General features: G+C 38.6%; 1 long non-coding RNA gene across 1 annotated transcript; it reads right to left on the reverse strand.

Moving 5' to 3' along the window:
* Nucleotides 1-2,448: 2,448 nt before the first annotated feature.
* LOC119252638 (uncharacterized) lies at nt 2,449-9,279 on the reverse strand. Its single transcript, XR_005126872.2, has 3 exons — nt 9,147-9,279; nt 8,671-8,734; nt 2,449-2,478 (listed from the first exon to the last, which is right to left on the reverse strand). It is a non-coding gene; the product is annotated as an uncharacterized LOC119252638 (long non-coding RNA).
* Between the last annotated feature and the right edge of the window lie 1,528 nt (nt 9,280-10,807).

Consider the following 10,807-nt stretch of genomic DNA (forward strand, 5'->3'; position numbering starts at 1 on the left):
TCCTGTTCAAATAAATTATGATGCATTCATACAGTGGAATATTATGCAGTCACTAAAACAATGAGATAATTTGAAATATACAGATATGGAATGATCTCCAGCATATATTACATATAAGAGTAAGATATAGAAGAAAGCAGTACAGAGTATATAGTATTTTATCATCTGTGGAGGAATACAGACACATTTGTAAATGTTTATGTATATTCACATAATATGCACACACACACATACAATCTCTGGTAAGATTCACAGGAATTTGGTGACCATGTTTGATTCTGGGGAAGGGATCTGCTTGTCTAGACTCAGGAGGGGGAAGGACACTAAAGGTAAACCCTTTTGACTTTTGTTCTATGTGCAAGGAAATCATATCTTACTTAGAAGCTGAATAAACATTTCATATTTTCTAAACGAAAAAATTGATATGAATCAATTGGTTGGTTTCCTAGGGTCAGGTGAGAGGGTAGGTATATTCTCATTTGTTTGAGAAAACCACAGGGCATCTTGCTGAAAGTGTTTGTGTGGACATAGGGCTCACCAATGTGGCAATTTTCCGCACAAGGGGGCGCTAAACCCTTTACCTGGTAAATCCCTGGTGAATTGACCTCTAAAGATTGATTATAGCTCAGCCTTCCACTCCTCTGGCTTGGAAAATTAGATTGAATACCGTTATTAATTTTGATTACCAGACCTGAATTCTCTGTAAGCTCACTTAGCAGGCAGACACTCTCTAGTCTTTCATAAATAATGCGCTAGAAACCTGCCTTCCTGGGGGAACGGAGGGTGAAAAGGGTAGGCCAGAAGTCCCTGTCTGTCCATGTGCCAGGATCTTGCTGTGTAGTTGATTCCTGACTGAAAAGAAGAGGTGCTTTCCCTGAATAGAACACCTTCCCTTGATTATTTGTATGCTAAAAAGTGGCAATGGTATCCGAGAAGTGAGATCTGCTACTCTCTTGACTCCCTCTGATGCGGAGACCCTTTCAGGCTGACAAAACCACAGCATATTTTGAGGAAAACCCATAGACATCGTTTCAACTTGGCTAGATCTTACTGTATTGGAAACAGCACCGTGGCCCAGAGAGAGAATGAGAGCTACTCAGGTGACACAGGGGGCATGGCTCTAGGGTTTTGGTACTTCTTTCAAGTCCCTTTGGTTTGTTATTTTTTAAGAAATTTTTAATACTTTATCCCAGACAGAGATTACAAAGCTTACATTATCCTTGCATTTTTGCATTACAGACCTAAGAAGAGCCCCTATTTGGTCCCTATTTTCTTCATTGGTATTAAATGTATGAATGTGGAAGGACCTACCATTTTTATAAATAAGATTTTTACTTATTAATTTTTATAATAGTAATTTCCAGCTGTCCCTAAATGTCCCACAAATGTCCTCTGAGAGAGGATTGAGACGTTCATATGCTTTGGTCTTTCTAGACTTCTCTCTTCTGTGCCAAGCACGACAGTAGGAACTCATCTTGGCTGACCTAATTGAGTAATGATCTGGAATCCATTTAAAAGATAAAAAAAAAAAATCCAAGGATATTGTCATATTGATGTATGGATTACCAGTGTAATTAGCAAACACAAACCTGAGAACTGCAAGTTGGAAAGTGGTATTGCTTCTGTAGTAGGCAGAGTTCTAAGATGGCCCCCCAAATTCCCATCTTTTAGTATATATACTATGTAAATTCCCTCCCCCTTAATTGTGAGTAGGACCATGAATATTATGGTTATGTTACATTATATGGCAAAGGTGAAGAGATTTTAAGAGTAATTAAGATCATGAATTAGTTTAACTTTGATTTAAACAGGAGATTATCTGGGTAGGCCTGAACCTCTGCTGAACCCTTTCAAAGAGGACTAAGACCCTCTCTGAAATTAGAGAGAGTCTCCTGCAGGCCTTAGGTGATACAGGCTCAAAGACATAAATTCTGCCAACAATCATGTGAATTTGGAAGAAGATCCTGAATGTCAGATAAGATCTAGACAGGCCAACACCTTGATTAAAGCCTGAGTAGAGGACTTGGCTGAGCTGCTCTTAGACATCTGCTCTGCTGAAGTTGTAGGGCAATAAGTGAGTTTTAAACTATTAAATTTGTAATTGGTACACAACCTAGACAACTAGTCAAGCTCCTTTGTTTGTGTAAGGAATTTAGATTCCACTGGGTATGGTTGATAATTTGTCACACACATAATTTCTTCCACTTTTTGTTTCTCTGCTTAAACTTAATTTTTTTTTTTTTTCATATGACAGTATGCAAAGACAAAAGCCTATGTAACTTTAGGCACCTCTGGATAACATTCTTTAAATTATTTAATTTCCTTATGCATCCTTTTATTCATTTGTGAAACAGGAGTAACTGGTTGGCATGTTAGCTGGCCCATCGGAGACTCACCAGGAAGTTGGGCTGGTGAGAAGCTTCTACCCACAGCACAGAATTTGGGGGGCTTGTTGGATTTATAAACAGCTATAGTGGACTGAAAAGAGAGAAGTATTTGTAGTCCAAAGAGCAACATTTACATTCTTATTCTACTTTTTTATAGCCACATTCTACTGTTTAAGTGACCTTAGGCAAACCTTTTAACTTTTCTTATACTCAGTTTTTTTTTCTTTTTTTTTAATCTGTAGAGTGAGGGATAATAATAGGTTGCTGGTGAGGATGAAATGAGTTGTATATATGACTTACATGGTCACCTTCAGTTTGCTTTAATCTTATCTAGGTCAGATCCTCCTTTATAGAATTTGGAGTATCTTCATCCTCTTTATCATTTGGATTCTTCTAGTAACAGTAGAAGTACTACAAATGAGATTTTATTTGGATTGGAAAATTATCAGGTGACAGAGACAAGGAAAAATTTTCATTTCCTTTCCGAGCAAAATGTCACCCTATTCTGTTTTAGTGAAGAATAAAGGAATTTGAATAAAATGTCAGTTTCCTTCTGAACTAATTTGGGAATTATAATGACATACACAGTCTCTGTTGAACACATGAATATTCATAATTAAAAATAAAATTGTCCTTTTTTTCTGATTGCAGAAGCGAACAGAAATCCCCACGGGTGTCTCAGGCTAGAAGAGCTGTTCATTTTAAGACAAATTCTAAGTTTCAGAAGCAAATCAATCTCTATCTGTCTATCTATCTATCTATCTATCTATCTATCTATCTATCTATCTATCTATCTATCTATCTATCTCTGTCTGTCATCTAGGTAAAATTACAGTGGATGGCAGCTGAGGATTGGCAAACACCATTCAACTGTAATGTCCCTCCTATCTTTTCAACATGGCTTATACAGAGTCAGAGAAGATGATTACCTAGGGAGGGATGATTCTAATTTGTGGATCCTCTTTCTTTTTTGGACAATATTGTAGTTGAATTAGCTGAACATTAAAAAGTTTCTTTTAGCTCTACATTCTGTGGCTATGATTCCTTTCCCTTCTTATTCCTATTTTCCAAACATTATGAAGCTGTTGTGGTTCATTTCTCTGAGTCTACAAAGGAAATTATTTTGGGGAGAAAAGACAAGGCTTGTGCCATATAGAACTTTTCTACTCTTCAAATAACCATACATTATTTTCTCTGCTTTTCACTCAAATCCAGGGGAGTAAAAGTTCTGCTTTTCCTTATTAAAATGGGGGAACTGCTGAGGTGACCTGTTCTAGATTATTGAGCTTAATTGAAATACATCTTCTTTGATTGAGAATGTAGAGAGGTTTAAGAGCTTAGCAACTCTGTAATTTCTTTCAGATGGCTTGGGAAGCATGGATTTCTTTTCTTTCTTTTTTATTCACTTGCTTTTTGGAGTTAATGGTTGCTTCCTGTAACAGTGCCATGATCGACTTTCCTGGACGCTACCCATATCCATTACCCCAGTGACAGTGCCTTAATTGAAATGACATCTTAGAATTATTTCTTTAAAATTCATTGTTTAATTCAGTAAATTTAGTATTAATTAATGCCAACTGCCCTGGTGTTTTGGTGCCCCATTTGTCACTCTCTCAGCTCATAGAGCAGTACAGGAAATAATAAGTCTATTTCATCTTACAGAACTTATTTTACTTACAATTCAGATTTGCTAGAGTAGCGAGAATGGGAATGCAATATGATTTAATATGTTGTAATGATCAAAAGGAAACAGAGAAGGAAGCAGAGGAAGAGAAGGAGGAAGAGAAGAAAGATTGCTTAGAAGGTTTCACTCCTCAGTGGAAGAAACTTGGTGGTGGGGGAAGCACCAGAAGTCGAGACTAGGGCACACAACTATTTATCTGAGGCTCCTAGGGTAACCTCAGATAGCCATGTACTTAAAAAGATTTATTCCACTTATATAATATTCAAAATGATGTATATGTGTGCGTGCATGTGTACAATGTAGACACAGCTCTATTTTCTGTCTCTGTAAAGAAATGGTATATGTAGTTCATCAAATAATGTAGCAAAGAATTTTCAGGCATCTTGTTAACATGATACAAATTTTGTAGGAGTTAGGTCTTACAAATTTTGTAAGAATTACACTAGGAGTGTAGGTATTGAATCTTAGTGGTAAAATATGGCCTTCAGTTTCCCACTGACAACTCTTGTGTTCAGGATTAAAGAGTGATAGCTTTTTGGAGAGGTGATCAGAAGGTCACCCAAAGGTGAGTTGTAAAAGGGAAGACAGCCCCCAAATTGTACACTTTTTAGTCAGTTTCCATGTGGGTAATTGGGGCTCAGCTATGTTGGCAAGCTCTGGGAGATGGCAAAGAACATTCAGGAGTTATGACTACTGAGTGGTAAGGAGATTGGGTGTTTGCCCTCCAGATCCCACATGTGAGCACTTAAATTGTTCCCAAAGGCACTGAGTCTCTAGCCATTCTAGCCTACTCATTGTGTGTGAACCAAAGGAAAGTCCATGGGCAGGGAAGAGCAGATGCTTGCTTTAGAATGCAGTAGGTATGGACTAAACTGTGTCCTGCTTAACAGTTCTTGGGTAGTCAGTTTCAATTCTCATCTAAGAATTGGAGGCACCAGAACCAGAGCTAGACTGCTTTGCGGTCATGAGGGGTACATTTTCTCATCATATTTTGATACTTCTCAGTCAGGCATGATCTGTCAGTGTGGTCAAAGTTCAGCCTAGTTTTCCTCTACTGGGTCAGTACATCTACCCATCTCTAGTGGCCATGAATGTTAGTTACATGTTACTTATTCAAATGCTCCCCTCTCCTGAAGATTGCTTTTAGTTGTTGCTGTTAACCACCTGGCCAAGGAGGTTATACATGAGAGCAGCCCACAACCAATGACTCAGAGCCCTGATGGGAGCCTCTGTATCATCTGAGGGATTGCTTATTTTCTCTGTGCCAGCACACATCCTCTTACACTCTGAATGGTGTTGGTGTCTGTCTGCCCTTCTAGGCCTTACATACCAGTACTTGGCCACCTTGTGAAAAGGCCTCTTTAATAATTTCATAAGCCTTAGAAGACCACCATCAGAGTGGGTAGGTGAATTCAGTTCAGATATTTGTATTTTGTGCTCAGAGTGGGTAATTAATACCTCATCAGCCATAGACAGAGGAAGGAACAACTTAATATTCCCATTTTAGAGATAAGGAAACTGAAGCCTGGTGTTGTAATTCACTTTCATAAACTCAGATAATCTGTCAGTCGGTAGACTGGAATTTGAATCAGGTCTCATGAGACTCATTGGCCATGTTTTCTCTACTTTACCATGCTGTCTCCCAAAGATAAGACGCCACAGATTGTTCGACTTTAGAACCTTCAAATGAGAGGAGAAATTGTAGTAAATGCAGCAAACCTTTTTCCAAGAGTCCTAAATTATCTTCTGTGATTCTGTTCAGTGGAACTGCTTTATGGATCATGCGATCACATGCACTCTGCAGACCTTGTAATGCTCCCTGACTGGCAGGGATTAACATGTGATTAACATGTTAACATGTGATTAACATGTATCACTGGAGGGTCTCTGGCATTCCTTGCTCATAGAGACTGATTTGTTTGCAATGTTCAATCAAATCTCTTAGTTATGAATTACAAAGGCCTCAAAGTGTTTTGGGGTCAGTATATTGCAGACACTGAATCATCAATATGCTATTGGAAAGATTCCTTTACCATAGGGCCTATTGAACAGACACTGTCAGGCAAGAAACATGGTGTCTTTGTGGAGTTTCCATGTTTGTGAATTAGGAAGGCTCTGACTACATGGGTCTACAGATCATTTCAAGAAGTGATTGCACCATACTTTTTACTTGACTTTCATTTAAATTCTATGAACATTTGATGAATACCTAATAAGTGCCAGACACCATACTAGGCCCTGGGGAAACTACAAAGATAAAGAAGATGTTATTTTGCCTTCATTCTTATAGAGAAGTCTGGCAAATAAACAGTCACTATTCTACATCACAAATGGAGTAAAGGGATAATCAGTCATCCTGCACCCAGCTGTGGGAACCTAGAAGGACAAATGGTTAATTCTGACTGCAGGGGATTTGGAAGTGACATTGAAGAATGAACACTATGTTGATGGACAAGGAAAGGGTCTAGATCTTTTTACCATTGCTGGCAACAATGGAAAAGAAGCAGCAGTAATTCCTGAACAATTTTCCAACAGAAGAGTTACATATGTAAGTTACTGCGCATTGACTTTTTTTTGAGGAAGGATTCACTGAGATACAAGGAAGAGGAATATCTCACATCTGGCAGTACTCCAGTGGCAGATGAATTATTATGTTTATCACTAGTTTCCCATGACTTAGTCTAAAAGCTTAGTCTAAAAGCTTCCCACCTGTATGACACAGACGAAGTCATGATAGTGTGCCTGCACTAATATTTCTGATCATCTGCATAACTTATCATGTGACAGTTATCTGGACTGAATGTGTCTTGATGCGATTTGGTTGTCAGGCCGTTGAAATAGACTGCTGGCGTTTGACTGTTTTAGTTTAACAGACCCAGGCTGTGTTTATGTTGAGCAAAGAAATAATTTTTTCCCATTAAAGTGATTTACAAAATCTGTCACTCTGCACTTCTGCAGGTTCATTTTAAAGGGATTTGGTAGGATTCTGTTTGTTAGTGGAAGGGAAGAGAACAATATTGCCCTAGTTTTCACTGTGGAGAGAAATGGGAAGTGACAGCCTTGAGGCAGGCTGAAAAGGTGGTAGCAGAAATAGTTCAGTGGAAAATGAGAAGACGAATGATATTTATTGAACACCTGCTATGTTCCAGGCACAAGTCTAAGCATGTTTTATGCATTGTTTCATTAATTCTGTAAAGATAAAATGGAATTATGCATATGAAAGTGCTTTATCTCATGCTCTATAGATGTTATGCCATAATTAATGTTTTCTTTATCATAAAACCTCTAAAAGTTCATTTGAGGCTGTTCCCTGCTTTCTATCACCAGATGTTAATTTATGTTAAAGCAGCAGAAGGTCAGTTTTCTCTTCCCATAACAGCTAAGTAGGTAAAGGTGGTGCAAGAGGCATAGGAGTTGACTCAGGGGACAATGAAAAGTGGTTTCTGGAAAAGGTCTTTGTTTAGATTCTTATTTTTCATTTCTTCTCTGACTTTGACCTCATGTCTGCTGGTGCACAGTCACTGGAGCTACCCGAGGTCGCAGTCACCTTTTCTCTGCTGTGTCGTCTCATCCGATATTGGAAAGAGAGTAGTGGGGAGGAAATAGGACTTGTCCCTCTACAGGGGTAAATTATCTCCTGATCACCTGTTCACCTTGTTTCATGCTGTTCCAGATTCTTTTCAGTGAGTTTAAAGACTAAGTCCCCTTAATTCTGAATAAATTGTAATCCAAAGCTACATCCAATTTCATTACACATCCCAACCCCGTTAGAACTCCACCCTGTCTAGGTATAAAATGTCTGCTTGTTGATAGATGGTCAGTTCAAACAGACCACCCGTTCCAGAACTTAAAGAAGCTGATGTTCAGGTTTCTGTCTTGGGATCGAAAATAACTGAATTATTTTCCAACTAGGGAGCAAATGGCTGATTGTACCATTTAAATTCTTAGAATTGAAATGTACTTCAGAGCCAATCTTTCTCTAACCACATCCTTTCCCAAAATAAAAGCTAAAGAAGGTTTAGTGAGGATTTTATATAATAAAAGTATAGAAAGAAGTTGGGAGAACCAGAGGCAAATCTCATTTCCCTTGACTTCTGCTTTTCTCTCACTGTGTATCTTGAAAATTCCTCAGTGGCTCCCACTGTTTAGAGCCAAGTCTAAATTCTCATGGCTAGCATTAAGATGTTTCATCAAATGTCCCTATTCAGCCCCCCAACCCTTTTACTTGCTCATCAATCCCCTTTGAGCACCCTGCACTGTAACCAAATTGTATTTCTCAAGATTCCCAGAAGTTCCCATGGCTGCTCCCTCTCATGCTTTAGTTTTAATATTCTGAGTGCCTATGATAACTTCTTGGTATAGTTAGATCCTATTCCTTCTCTTAATTTCTTCTCAACTGATATCCATGCATGAAATCTTTTAGCTTCTGCCTTTCTTGCCTCCAAATGATAATGGGCTTCCTTCTTTTGAAATGAGTCAGTCTCATGGAATATCAACCAAAGCACTTCACTTTCATGATGGCAGGCTTCCTATGTCATATCTTATTTTTATCTATGTATGCATCATCAAATTTTTATAGATAACATTTTTACTACTCACTCATCTAGACTCAGCAAGGCTCTTGCCTCATCGATCTGGGTTGGATCTCATGATTTTTCAGGAACTGGTATGATGCCATATTAGAATATCATGACAGAGTCATAGGAGAGAAAAAGAGAGCAGACGCCTTTGAGTCAGACCTAGATATAAGTCCCAGTTCTGCCATTTTTCACATTGGTGATGTTGGGGAATTTACCTAAACATAAGTGGCCTCAGTTTCTGCTTTTCAATGAAGGAAAGTCATATTTAGTATTGTTAGTTATTGTAGCAGCTTGAATTGTGACCTCCCCAAAAAGATATCAATATCCTAATCCCCAGAAACTATGAACTCTATTACCTTATTTGGAAAAAGGGTCTTTGCAGATGTAACTGAGTTAATGATTGAGATAAGGGTATCATCCTGGATGATTCAGATATGCCCTATAAGATCTAATGACAAATGGTCTTAGAAGAAGCACACAGAAGTGAAGGCAGACCTAGAGAAGAAGGCAATGTGAAGGCAGAGACAGATACTGGAGTGATGTTCCCACAAACCAAGGACACCTGCAACCACCAGAAACCAGAAGAATCATGGAACAGGCTTCCCTTGCAGCTTCTGTAGGGACTGAAGTCCACATGACACCTAGATTTTGGACTGCTGTCCTCCAGAACTGCAAGAGAATGATTTTCTATTGTTTCAAACTGTCTGCTTTGTGGTGATTTGTTATGGCAGCTCTAGAATAGTAACACAGTGTCTTTTGTGACATCATATAGCTCTGTCTAGCCCATGAAGCTGTGAGCTCCTCGGGGGTGGGAGATTTCCTTGTCCCTTTCCCAGAGTAGCCCTGGGCTAATTCAGTACTTGGAGCAATCATAGATGGTTGATAAATTGGACAGAGCAGATTTTCTGATATGTCTTCCATCTAATCTTGTGGGATTGAGATTATTGTCACTAAAAAGGAAAGAAAACTTATAGAATTAGAGAAAGATTTAGAGGAAGAAATCCCTCCACTTTAAGATTTCATGCATCAAAGTGTTTTTCTCTTATCCATTCATTATCATTCCCAAAGAGCCAGGAGAGTATAGGTAGATAATTTAGATTAGAGACCCCACACTTTCCCTCATTTCTTTCAATTAGCATTGCTCAGGTGCCTACTCTGTGCAGGACCTGCTTAGGACCATATTTTAGCATCTACACTGTTACCTACTAGCTCCTGTGTCATGTGCAGAGAGTGTTCACAGTGTTCTGGGGTGACCCCCTCCATGCTGTTAGGACAGGACTTTATCCATAAAAACATATTAATTACACTGAATACACATTGTAGGCCATAATAGCAAGATTTTTTTTTAATATAAAAAGGAATTTCTGGGACTCTTCAAACTTCTCATTCATTCATCTGTCACCCAAATACTCATTGACCCAGTCCTCAAATGGTCATTCTTACAGGCGTTAGAGAAAATGGACCCTGTGCTGAAAGTGGTCTCAGTCATGTGGAGGAGACAAACACACAATAGAGAAAGTCTGGTGTTAGAACAGATGGATTTGGGTTACTAAGGATAATGGGGTCATAGCCAAAGAAGCATGAAAGAACTGGAGTGTGTTTTGTTTTCATTTGCTTTTTCATGTCTTCATTTACTCCTTTATTCAGCATCAGTTACCTTGTACAGTAATAGGAAGCTTTCAGCCCCTGTGAGAGATTGAGCCCCGACATTCAGATATGTTTTTTCATGGAGCATTTTCTTTAATTGTAGGATGATGACACTTATGGTATCTCATTCCCTTATAGTTTAAGAACCTAGATTTCCATGACATGAACTAAAGTGATAGAGAATAGAGCAAAAGAAGGAAACAATTCACATCTGTTATGTAATTCTCTTTATTTATGCGGCTTCATCTAATTTTCCCCAGTCTATGGATCTGGTATTGTCTGATTTGGCAGGCAAGGTAGAAGATACTACCTTAAAATTAAAAAGATTTCCCTATTTAAGATGAAAAAGCTTTCCCAAGGTCACAGTAGCAAGTAGAGGGGTTGAGATTCCAACAATGCAAGTCTGAATTCAAAACCTGATTCTACTCTAAAACCTCCTCATACAAACAAATGAGGGATCCAATTTATGTACAGTGCTGCAGGTGAAGTGGGGGAATAGGGAGTCTAGT

Source organism: Talpa occidentalis, unplaced genomic scaffold (genome assembly GCF_014898055.3).
Source record: "Talpa occidentalis isolate TD23 unplaced genomic scaffold, MPIMG_talOcc4v2.1 talOcc4.10, whole genome shotgun sequence".
Classification (NCBI taxonomy): Eukaryota; Metazoa; Chordata; class Mammalia; order Eulipotyphla; family Talpidae; genus Talpa; species Talpa occidentalis.